Consider the following 13,810-nt stretch of genomic DNA (forward strand, 5'->3'; position numbering starts at 1 on the left):
TGTTTCTTTCATCATCGTCAATGTACTATGGTTTTGAACGAGGTTTTATTTGATATGAGGTTTATTACCTGTACCAGGTTTGTTTTGAGAAGTTATTGTTGTCAGAAGTTATTGCTACAAGTACGCGAGTTTTGCGGTATATCATGTGATTACATCTTGGGTTATGGTTATGGCTTTGATAGAGATTGTTCAGACTTATACAGTGTGTAGATGCGAGATTCGGGTCTTATAGAAAATTTCAGATATTAGAAGTGGGATTTTGTAGTTTTCGGGCTAAGGTTGAAGTAATGATCTTCAGTTATGTTGTGTCGTCAGGCCTATATGGAACAGGGTGACGTGGGATCACCCTCGAGTATGTACATGGTAAGGTTACATGGAAATTTGATGGCTTTGGAATGACTTTTTGTACGTTCGAGGACGAACTTATGTTTAAGTAGGGGAGAATATAATGACCTGACCGGTCTTTTTGAGCATTTGCATTTCGTTCAGCTATTTGAAGTCTTGAGTAGCTTCATATGATGCATTATGACGTGTGTGAATCATTGGCATTGGGTTTCAGCTGTTTTCGGAATTAGTTTGGAAGAATGAATTTCATAGTTAAAATTTTAAGTTGGAAGAGTTGACCAAGTTTGACTTTTTAGTATTTGACCTCAGATCGGCGTTTTGATGATTCTGTTAGGCCCGGATGGTGATTTTGGACTCGGGTGTATGCCCGTATTTGCATTTGGATAATTCTAGAAGGTTTCAACACTAATTGGCAAAATTTGGAAATTTGAAGGTTTGGAAATGTTTATAGGTTTGACCGAGGTTTGAATTTATTGATATCGGGGTCATATTTAGATTCCGGAAGTTATAGTAGGTCCGTTATGTCATTTATGACTTGTGTGTCAAATTTGAGATCAATCTGAGGTGTTTAGGTTTGTTCGCCGTTAGTTTTGAATTTTGAAAGTTCATTAACTTCATTAAGTCGATTTGAGGTTCGATTTATGATTGTGATGTTGTTAGTGAGATTTGAAACATTGAGTAGGTTTGCGTTATGATTCGGAACTTTCCTTCAAAATTCAGGGTCGTTCGGAGTTGGTTTGATAGAATTCGGACGTTTGATTGTAATTGTACAAGTTCTTGAGTTCTCCCTTCAAATTTCATGCGTGTTGATGTCCAATTCATGGTTTCAGGTGTTATTTTGGTTATTTGGTCGCCCAAGCAAGTTCACATGTATTTTCTAGACTTGTGTGGATGTTTGGTGTGGAGCCCCGAGGGCTCGGGTGAATTTCGGCGTGGTTTCGGACGATTTTAGGCCATTTTCAGTTACTTGTTTTTGGCTACAGGGGTGTGCATCGCGATCGCGAACATTTGATCATGTTATCAAAGAGCAAACTGTAGTTTGGGGCCTTGTAAATCGCGATGGCGAAAGCCTTTTCGCTATCGCATAGGAGAAATTTCTGCTGCACAAGGCTAACTTTGGAAGGTTATAGCTTGCAATGTATAAGGAATTTGGAGATGATCCAAAAATGAAAGTTATAGCCTTGGATCCAAAAATGAAAGTTGTAGTGAAGAGATGTCCGCGATTGCGAAGAAGGAAGCCTGGGCGGTGGATTTATTGTACAATTTTGGACCTTTGAGCCATTTATCCATATTTTGAGTTGGGGACCTTGGTATTTAGCGATTGTTTAGGCGATTTTCGTCACATGGAGTAGGGTAATTGTTCTTTACCCGGTTTTGATTTTATTTCATGAATCTAATCTTCGTTTATGGCATTTAACTGAGGATTTCAAAAGAGAGATTGTGGGATTTTGTCTAAAGTTTCATAGAGTGAAGTTTTGAGTTTTGAACATCCATACGTATTCAGATTTGAGTGAAACTAGTATGGTTGGACTCGTAATCGAATGGGTTGTCGAATTTTGTATGTTTTGTCAGGTTCCGAGGTGCGGGCCCAGATTTGACATTTTGGTCGACTTCGGGCTTTTGGTTAAAGATTTGACCTTTATCATTTGGAATTGTTTCCTTAGGTATTATTTGATGTATTTGAGTTGCTTTTGGCTAGTTTCGAGCCGTTCGGAGGTCGGTACGCACGGTATTGCATTTTTGGAGTATCGTTTGGCTTGAACGGTATTGGATTTGGCTTGTTCGAGGTAAGTAACACTTCTATACTTGGTGCTGAGGTTATGAAACCCCGAATTACGTGTTATGTGATTGATGTCAAGGTGACGTGCATGCTAGGTGACAGGCGTGAGGGTGTGCACCGTGTGAATGGTGATTTAGTCGATTCCATGGAAATGTGAAGCTATCTTATCAGAACATTTTTTACTGAACTCTATGTGTTAGAGCACTCGAGCCGTAATTTATGCTAGAAATCATGTCTAGGCTATATGCTTATCCTGTTTACTGAGGTCATTTTTGTTGTTGAGTTATTTGTTTACATTGCAATTATGTACTTAGTCATGCACATTCCTTTGCATATCATATCTCAGTCTTTGTTACCATTTATTGATATATCACATCATCATTTTGGGCTGATATTTCATGACATTGTGAGCCCGAGAGACTGGAGAGATTGATGACTGAGTGAGGCCGAGGGCCTGATTGTGAGGATATTGATACTATAGCATGTGAGTTATCCGTGCAACACGTGAGTTATCCGTACAAATCCAGATATTGATACTATTGCACGTGAGTTATCCGTGCAGATCCAGATATTGATACTATGGCACGTGAGTTGTCTGTGCAGAGTGTAAGTTGTCCGTGCGGATCAAGCTTTATTGATTCATGCCAGGATTTTTCTTATTATAGCGCTTGGGCTCGATCAGCTCCTCTGGAGTTTGCACATCCAATGGACGTAGTTGCTAGCAGTTATTATGTTTGGGTCGTATCTACCCTGGGCTGTATCTACCACGTATAGTACTGAGTGATTGAGTGTGTCGAGTGATGGAGCGTGATGAGTGGAAAGTGTGAGACAGTGAGATTGAGTACTCTGAGAGTATGAGTACATGAGTTCATCATTGAGATGCATTGCATTTGACATGCGTACTTGAGATACACTCATAGAGATGCATTTTCTTCTTCTACCCGGTTTTAGTGACATTCATGATATTACCTGTATATTGACATATAGCCATAGATATGTATTTTCCTCATGCTATCTAAAAATAAAACATCTTATTTATTGTTGAAAGGTTTTTGGGAAAATCACAGTTTTCAAACTTACTCATATGTTTTTGTTGTTTCGGCGAAAGATTTGGGATTTACTGTTATACTTGAGAAGCATGCCTATTTTTCGTAACTGTGAACAAGTTGAGTATCTTATCTCCGAGTTATTTTCTTGCACCACTTTTATTATATTTTTATGAGCTATGGATGGTTATTCGAGTTGGACCCTGACCCTTGTCCCAACTCATCACTACTTTCAACCTAAGGTTAGGTTTGTTACCTTTTGAGTACATGGGGTCGGTTGTACTCATACTTCACTTCTGCACCTTGCGTGAAGATGTTGGATGCTAGTGTTGCTGTGCACGGAGGGAGCTGGATTTGAAGATGTACCTACATTTCGATCATAGCTGCCTTTTGATCTTGGTAGCTTTAGAATTTTAATTTGTTCCTGTATATTTCAAACAGATGACGTACTTTATTTCATACCAGCTTTGTAAATTCTAATTTTTAGAAGCTCATGATTTATACTACCAGTTCTTGGGAAATTCTTTGTATAATAGTTCAGTTGTATTATCATTTCTTCTCTTAATAAATATCACTTGAACCGGTTTAGTGTTAGTTGGCTTACCTAACGGGTTGGGTTGGGTGCCATCACGACTAGTTTAATTTCGGGTCATGACAGTTCCTTGGAGTCCTTTCCTTTCATTGTACTGTTAGCTTGTTATTTGAACAGTATTGTATTTCGATCTTTGAGATCTTTCCTTGTATTCAGCTAGAGTTTGTGACTCTATATTACCTAGTCTTGGGAGGTTGTAGTGATCATTGTCGCATATGCTGATTTCATATTTACTCGGTATTTATATAAATCTTTGATTTAAAATATCATTGTTAAATTGGCTTAATTATTGTAAGTAATCGGCTTACATAATCTTAGAGCCTAGATGCCATCTCTATGCCTAAGGCAGGATTTTGGGTCGTGAAAATTTGTTATCAGAGCTCCAGGGGCATCAGAGGAGGATCAGAAGAGGCTTGAGAGGTTCAAAAGGTATAGTCCACCTAATTTTAGTGGCACAATTACCGAGGATGCACATGGCTTGCTAGAGAAGTGTCATCGTATTATCCACACAATGGGTATTGTGGTGGTGAGCAGAGTTGCTTTTACTACATTTCAGCTGTTAGGAGTAGTGTATCAGTGGTGGTAGGTTTATGAGGAGGGTACGCCAAACGATGTAGCACCACCCACTTGGGCTTAATTTTCAGAGATGGTTTTGAGGGAGTTTGTATCCCATACGCTCCAGAATGCGTGTCATATCGAGTTTGTGCAACTACGTCGTCTCGTTTTCTCACAAAAATAGGTTTCGACGTGTGACGACTCTTTTAAATGAGATATTAAAAGATAAGAGTCGCCACCTAACAATTTTAAGGTGCGTTAGGGAACCTATTCGGAAATAACTCTGTTTTAACTAGTCTGTGTCACCAAAGATCGGGTAAGGGCTGAAATTACCTCAAAGAGAAGGTGTTAGGCACTCTTCAAGGTCCACAACTGTGGGTCCCAACCGAATTTTACACTATGTGGATAAGATGATTAAGCTAAGTCATAAGTAAAGCAAGGTATAAAAGTTGAAGGATATATTATAGCACATAAGAATAAATGATTGGTACAAATCTTAAAGATTACAAGGGTGCAACTGCACAGGTCTATGTTAAATGACTAATTGTGAATAGTAAGTATATAAAGAAAAAGGGGGTCCTATGTTTTTTAGCCTAAAGGATCACCCCGCGCAACATAAATAATACTTCACAACTCCCTTATGGTAGGGTTGCTCATATTATTCAGCGCACTCAGACTATCATCTCCTGGTACCCAATTACTATGTTGAAGTTGTTACTTAAAGGCGCTCTAACTCAATTCTAAACCGTATCCTATGTGTGCACTACCAGTCCCATGCCTATGGTCCAGGAGGCTTTGGACCTACTATGAGGTGGTTCTAAACTCGACTTAGGTTGCTAAAAAATGAGAAAGCTAGGCGACATTCAAAATAGATAGGGCAATTAAGGGCCCAAGATAGCCTCTACACATAAACAACAAATGCACGCGGGCAGAATAGGCAGTAGATAATTTCAGAATTAAGACTTAGAGTCCTATAGGCATGATTTCTAGGTGATTCTGAATTCCAGCATCGTATATGCAACGTCATTGTTTTCTCTAAATGGTTTAGGCGAGGAGGCAGTAAACTGTTTGCAGACTCAGGATTATTAGCATTTATTTTATAAGTAGGCGTCTTAGGCGAGTGATGTTGTCCTACATGCATGATTTATATACGATTCTGATTTCAAATCTCGTACAGGCAGTGTTGCTATTCCAAATTAACTAATTTGCAGATTACATGTGTTGTAAAACCTATAGGCATGATTTCTAAGTTGTTTGCGCAATGAGCAGTGAAAGTTATTAGACAACTTGGAATTATCAGTGTTTGATTCTATAGACATGCTTTGTAAGAAAATGATAGTATCCTATAGGCAAGATTTCTAATGGTTGGTATTTGAATTTTATTTAGTCATACTTATCCTATATGCATGCTATCTAGGTGGCAGTATAATAAAACAACAGAAGCAACCGAGCAATTAATTAGTTAAGACCCTATAATCATGGAATCTAGATGAACTTTAACAAAAGTATGTATTATTACAACCCTATATGCATGCTATCTAATAATCAGATAGAAGTAGACACGAGAACATGTAAAATATTTAGTCAAACAATCATGCTTTTGAATAATGTACATGTATTAGGCAAGTTAAGGGAAGTGTGTGATTTCCTACAGGCGTGGTTTCTATGTGTGTACAGAAATAAAGCATGTCGAATAAAATAGCAAACAAAGCAAGCAGGTCTTATAGGCATGCTCTCAACCAGTTTATTCAAGAATTAGGAGAACTAAACCCTTTTTCACTAATTCCCCCATCGTTTGTTATTACAAATTATTACAGACTATATTGAATGATTACAGGCCCAAATACAAATACAAAATAGCCCAGTAATACACATGGGCCTTCAAACAGGCTTAGAACATCATATGGATTGCAGGCCCAAACTCCAAATGCGAACAGTGCCTTCCATATTTCCAGTACCACAATAGGTTCAACATACCAGGCCGAAACGTATGACGTACATACCCAAATGGATACTAAATTCAGCCATATAGGTGACAAACTACTTACAAAATTTAACTGGACAACTTAAACACTTAATTCTTAAAGCTATAGCTAACAACATTTTTAGACAGGACATATAAACATGAGCAGGCTAGATTGAAGGCATATGAGCTACATATGGGGCAAGTTGATGCTTGTGATTCCGGAGAGGAAGTGTAAGAGCGATATGATTGACCACTATAGGATAATGAACTATTCCAAAGAGAGTTGCAAAGTAAAGAATGATCCATAAGTAACCTAAAGGACTTTAGACAATTAATTTGAGAATATATCAAAGTCATAGATAGGAACAAGTGGATGACAGTTTTCACATGAAGTTTTTTATCGCGAGAGCCTAATGAAAATGTGGTCACAAATAGCATGACAACATGCTAGTGGGCATAATTTACAATAGTTGGCAAATAATCACCTAGTTGAACATGGAAAACTTAACATGCTGAGCATCTGTCGTAATACTAAAGTTTAGAAACAATGTCAGAATATATCAACTCCAGATTAACAGGACATGCAGACACTAGGTCTTGATCACATATATGAGAAAAGGGCTAGATATTGCCTCTCATTTTAAAGGTCTTAGGCAATATTAAAGAGTAATGGATTGATCAAATCAGGGAGCACACATTAAGTAGAAAAAACCATGTTTGGCTAATTAACGTGATCAAAATATAACTCTAGGAAAATATTAAGTTGCACATAAATGCCTCAACAAGAATCAGAACATGTCCTGAGCATGACTCAACTCATCCTAAGAGTATAGAACAAGGCAAGATACTAAACTCTAATTAAACAACAATGATAAACATTCGAGCATACACATTAGAGCAAACATACTTAAGCAAAATAGAACCAAGGCAACAAGTAGGCAAGTTGGATTACTAGAAGGTATAAAGCCAAAAAAATAGTTTCAAAGTAGACAATAGCATGTTGGTTCATAAAACTCTGAGAGAAATAGATATGCAGAGTGGGAATTCAAATAAAACAAAATGAAATTGCAAGAGTCATAGGTACATTACTAGTCACAGATGAACAAGTAAACAAGAGGAGTAATTTCAGCGACACTTTAGTGTCAATAGCAAAATGAACAGTAGAACCCAGGTGTTTCGAATGAACCCCGGGCAGTGCTCACACTGAGAAAGGTTCGAGAATCGAATTCCGGTGGCATTGGCTTTCAACTGGCCAAAAGATTGAGCCTCAGAGTAGTACAAGACAAGAAAGAATAAGAGAACAATAGTAGTTGTTTTAGTAATAAAGGTCTGCCTAAAGGGTAAATTAGGGAGGGCTATATAGTGGTAGGAATCGAACAAGAAAGCATGGAAAACAATTCATCGAACACAAATAAGGAAAGAAAATCACATGCAATCGATAATAGAACTAGTAAAGGAAAAAATTGTAATTTCTAACCCTAGTTCGACAAAAATCAAAGATTGGCCGAGGATCTTGGTAAATCGGACCCATATAATCTGGTAGGGAGTGTATATAGAACAAATATCATCTAAATCTCGAAGATTGAGGACGATTCTTCATAACTCAGTCCTGGTACTTGCCAAAAATAGGCGAGTACTAGGTGATGTCAAAATCGTGTAAGTAACAAGATGACAGAACGTATAAGGTAAGGGAATCATGGATTGATTCCACTTTGGGGCCGGATTTGAAAAGAATTTGGAGTTACGACGGCTAGGGTTTTTTCAGAGAAGAAGAGAGTTGAGAGGATTTAGGGGCGACTAAAGCGTGGGAATGAGATTAGGGTTTGGGGATATAAGGAAAGGCAGGGCTTTATTATGGGCCGTTGATCATTTGAGATCAACGGCTAGGATCAAAAAGGGAATGGGGTGGGTTGTTTAAATGGGTCGTGATCGGGTCAATTACAAGGGTCGCTTGGATTGGGCTTTGGGGGTTATTGGGCTAAGGTGTGGGTGTTTGGGCCATTGAATTGGTCCGGAATTGGCTCCAAATTTGGGCTACAAATTAAATACACGAAATTGTTTAAATAAAATAATTAATAATTAATAAAATATTACTTATGCAATAAAATTATTAAAAATAATAACTTAACATTATAAAAATATAAAAATACTATTTTAGCATGAATAATGTAATAATTGTAATTATGCATAACGTATAGGTTATTATTGCAAAATTATGTAAATAGCTTACAAAATATCAATATAATTATATGAAATAAAGTAAAAATATTATGAAACATATATGTGGATGCAAATAATAAATTTGGATGGTTAAATCATCACAAAAATAATTTAAGAGGTAATTAATACATATTCAAGTAATTTAAATGCAAGAAATTCAAATTTAAAGCTTCCAAAATTATGAAAAATTATAGGAAATATTGGTGATGTTGTAGAAATGATATTTTAAAAGTATATAAAATTATGAGGGCAAAATTGGGTATCAACAGCTTCCCCTCTTTACTCGGGAATGATGAAAGAGTTGTCGGGTAAAGAAAATGATGACTAATTTTGTCCGAAGTGAGTGAGGAGTGATGTGTTTTGGAAAACGATGGCGGCCGAACCCTGGTTCTTGAGTTGCCTACATATCCCTGGTGTTACAGGAATCATGTCGTGTTTAGTTCTGGATCCAACGATGAACGAAACCGATGGAGTTGTTATAAGATTGGTCGTGTGTTTTAAAAAAGGAGCTTTTGAGTGCTTTAATATCGTGAGTAATGGATAATTTCAGGTGGGGATATGAATGAAAATTGAATTCTACGAATGTACAAGGCAGATATTTGAGCGGTCATAGAACAAAGGGCAATCAATTGCTGATTATCGGTTACGTTTGAGGTTATATAAGGATGTGAATGTTGTGAACGGAAACTGGAGCGAGAATAGCTCCTTTTTGTAGAACGGTTACCTCCCGAGTTACCTTCAAAACCTAAAACACGATGCAAATGAATATATATGGGTTATTGCTAAAATTTAAACATGATGCAAATTCCCTTCGGACCATGAGAGTTGTCTTTGGACGATGAGAATGATGTCCTTAGACCATGACATCCTGGGCCATGAAGCGTATGATAAATTAGTATGGTTGAACTCGTATTGGAATGGGTGTCCGGATTTCATAAAAATTATGTCGGGTTTCGCGAGGCGAGCCCCGCGTTGACTTTTGGTTGACTTTTTAGAATAAAATTTTAAGTCAACGATATATTATCTAGAATTGGTTCCGATACATTTTAATGAAGCCTTGAAATCGTGTCCTCGTGCCATTAGGATGGTGCCTCTGGACTATGATGCCTTTGAATAATGGTGTGCAATTTCGAGAGATCCTCAGGCCATTACATGGTGTCTTCAGGCTATGAGGATGATGCCTTTGGACTATGACGCCTTCGGACAATGTGGCGATGTTTCAGCCCATGAAATGCAAGTATGTTATAATATCGATCACTTGTTAAAGGAAACAGGAGATGCTCAGTCATATGCGAGAATGAGACGAGACGAGGCTCGGTCTTGTACGCGATGAGGGCAATGCTTAGCCTGATGCAAAGAAAAGCGATGTTCAGCCTTATGTAATGGTGAGGAAGTGATTGCACTTATGCAGTGTGGAGGTAGTGATTATCCTCATGAGGAGAATGGAGGTGGTGCTTAGTTTCATGCAAGGAAAGGCAGTGCTTAGCCTTATGTAATATGGAGGCAGTGCCTAGCCTCATGCAAGGAAAGACAATGCTTAGCCTTATGCAATAATGGAGGCAGTGTTTAGCTTCATGCAAGGAATGGAGACAGTGCTTAGTCCCATATAAGGAAAGGTAGTGCTTAGCCTCATGTGAGAGATAGAGATAGTGCTTAGTCTCATGCAAGGAAAGCCAGATCTTAGTCATGTTCAAGGAAAGGCAGTGCTTAGCCTTATGCAGTATGGAGGCAGTGCTTAGCCTCATGCAAGGGTGGAGGCAGTGCTTAGCCTCATGCAAGGGTGGAGACAGTGCTTAGTCTCATGCAAGGAAAGGAAATGCTTAGCCTTATGCAATAATGAAGGCAGTGTATAGCCTCATGCCATGCTGAGGGCAGTGTTTAGCCCTATGCAAAGAGTAAAGATAGTGTTTAGTCTCATGCAAGTAGTAGAGACAATGTTTGATCTCGTGCAAGGAGTAGAGACAATGTGTAGTCTCATGCAATAATGGAGGCAGTGCTTAGCCTCGTGCAAGGAATGGAGACAATTCTTAGTCTTATGCAGAGAAAGGTATCATTTAGCCTTATGCTATGATGAGGACAGTTCTTAGCCCTATGCAAGAAAAGCAATGATTAAATGCGAGAGGGCAAAGTATTTCTTAGCTCGTCGCATTTGCGTTTGGCGACTCCTGTCGGTGTGAAGATAGTAATCTTGTTGTGTGTATATATTTGCGAACGTTCTTGTTATATCCATTGTGCCTGTATCCAAAAGAAAATTGTGAGTTTGCAGGGGGAAAGGTTGGTTCGTGCTCTCGATTCCTTGCTTTGCCTATGCTCCTGTCTTGAGGTTCTGCTTGAGTCACCTCGAGTAACGTCTGGCTACTATAAAAAGAATGAAATTTTTGAAAAGATATGCATTTGTGATAAATCGTTTATATAAAAGTGTAGTTGTTTGAAATATGTGATAATGCATGAGAGCAGATAATTTGGTCGAATTGGTGACTGTGACATGCTTTTGAGACATTGCAACCTCCTTAACATAGCAACCTCCTTAACTCAAAATTTCTGCCCCAATTTAAATGCATACTTCTGGCGATACATTCCTTGGGGATTCTAAACATGATGATCGAGCAAAAATCGAGTTCTTGCCCCAATTTCTGACTATATAGGGGGGGGATGAAGATTTTATTATGATGTATCTGAACCCGCAAGGCTGCCTACATATCCCCTCTTAAACAGGAATTAGGTCAAGCGTAGTTCAGTTACATCAAATAGAATGTGCAAACATAATCTTAAACAAAGTATCTCTTGACTGCGTCCGAATTGATGAGTTCTGGCCAGATCTCCCCATCCATTTCTGCAAGTATAAGTGCTCCTCCTATTAATACTCGGTGAACCATGTAAGGGCCTTGCCAGTTGGGTGAGAATTTTCCCTTTGCTTCATCCTGATGTGGGAAGATTCGTTTCAGTACCAATTGCCCGGTGTGAATTGCCTTGACCTAACCTTTTTGTTGAAATCTCTTGCCATTCTATTATGGTAGAGTTGACCGTTACACACTGCGTTCATTCTTTTTCCATCAATGTGAGCTAGTAGTTCATATCAGTTCCGTACCTATTCTGCGTCGCTGAGCTCGGCCTCCTGTATTATTCTTAGGGAAAGGGATCTCCACTTCGGTGGGAATAACGACTTCAGTACTGTAAACCAGTAGATAGGTAGTTGCCCTGGTTTATGTGCGAACTGTGGTTCGATACCCGAGTAAAGCAAATGGTAGCTTTTCGTGCCATTGCTTGTAGTTGTCCACCATTTTCCTTAATATCTTCTTGATGTTCTTGTTGGTGGCCTCTACAACTCAGTTCATTTGCAGCCTGTATGCTGTAGAGTTTCGATGCTTGATATTGAATGTTTCAAACATTGCTTTCATCAAGTCATTGTTAAGATTGGCGGCATTATCAGTAATGATTGATTCAGGTACTCCAAATCGACAAACAATGCGGTCCCGAACAAAATCTGCTACGACCTTCTTAGTTACAACCTTATAGGATGCGACTTAAACCCATTTTGTATAGTAGTCTATAGCCACCAGAATGAACCTATGTCCATTTGAAGTAGCAGGTTCGATTTGTCCGATGATATCCATTCCCCAAGCAGAGAAAGTTAGGGCGAACTCATTGCATTGAGTTCATTGGGCAACATTCTTATCATATCAGCATGTATCTGGCATTAGTGACACCTTTGAACATATTTCATGCAGTTTGTTTTCGTAGTCATCCAGAAATACCCTTCCCTTGATATCATTGAACCATGGATTTTCGTTGAACTCTTCTTTAACATGATCACAATAAGCTGGATGCTTATGAATTCCTATTGGGGTTGGATCAATGAAATTCTTGTCCAGATGTTGTATTATGGATGACAAGGGGGCTAATGCATCTACAAACTCATTCTGAATCCTTGGAACATGTTTGAATTCAATCTTTGTGAATCTCTTAATCAACTCTTGTACACAATGTAAGTATGGCAATATTTTGGTATTCTTAGTAGCCCATTCTCCTAGAACCTGATGTACAAATAGATCCAAATCTCCAATTACCAGCAACTCCTGAATGTTCATGTCGACGGCTAACCTGAGTCCTAAGACGCAGGCATCGTATTATGCCATATTGTTGGTGTGCGAGAATCTGAGTTTTGCAGATATCGGGTAGTGTTGATCGGTTTCTGACACTAAGACAACTCCGATACCCACTCCTTTGAAGTTTGCTTCTCCATAGAAGAACATCCTCCAACCGTCGTATACCTTGGTAATATCTTCTCCTACAAATGATACCTCCTTATCGAGAAAATACGTTTTTAATGGTTCGTATTCTCCATCTATGGGATTTTCTGCCAAGTGATCCGCCAATGCTTGCCCTTTGACTGCCTTCTGAGTTACATAGACGATGTCGAACTCACTCAACAATATCTTCCACTTTGCTAAGTTACCCGTAGGCATGATTTTCTGAAAGATGTATTTTAGCGGATTCATCCTTGATATGAGATATGTAGTGTATGCACAGAAATAATGTCTCAACTTCTGGGCTATCCATGTCAAAGCGCAGCAGGTCCATTCCAACAAAGAGTAACGGGCTTCATAAGGTGTGAACTTCTTGCTCAGATAATATATCGCCTACTCTTTCCTTCCAGTGTCGTCATGTTGTCCTAGAACGCAACCAAAGGCCCCATCCAACATAGATAGATAAAGTAGCAGGGGTCTTCATGGTTTTGGTGGGACCAACACAGGCGGTTTGGATAAATACTCCTTGATTTTTTTGAAGGCTTTCTGGCATTCTTCAGTCCAGCTTGTTGCAACATCTTTCCTTAGAATTTTAAAGATTGGCTCACATATCACTGTTGATTGTGCTATAAAATGGTTGATATAATTGAGGCACCCTAGAAAATTGATCACATCTTCATTATTCTTTGGCGATGGCAAATCTTGGATAGCTTGGATTTTTGACGGGTCTAACTCAATACCTCAGCGGATGACGATGAAACCTAACAACTTTCTAGTAGGGACTCCGAAGGCACATTTTGTAGGATTCAACTTCAAATTGTATTTTCGAAGCTGGTCAAAACATTTCTTCAAGTCTACTATGTCATCCAAACTCCTTTTAGATTTGATGATAACATCATCCACATACACTTCTATTTTCCTGTGTATCATGTCATGGAAGATAGTCATCATGGCCCTCATATAGGTGTCCCCATCATTCTTCGAACCAAACGGCATCATTTTGTAACAATATATTCCCCATAGTGTGATAAAGGCGGTCTTTTCGGCATTCTCTTTATC

Source organism: Nicotiana tabacum, chromosome 12 (assembly GCF_000715075.1).
Source record: "Nicotiana tabacum cultivar K326 chromosome 12, ASM71507v2, whole genome shotgun sequence".
Classification (NCBI taxonomy): Eukaryota; Viridiplantae; Streptophyta; class Magnoliopsida; order Solanales; family Solanaceae; genus Nicotiana; species Nicotiana tabacum.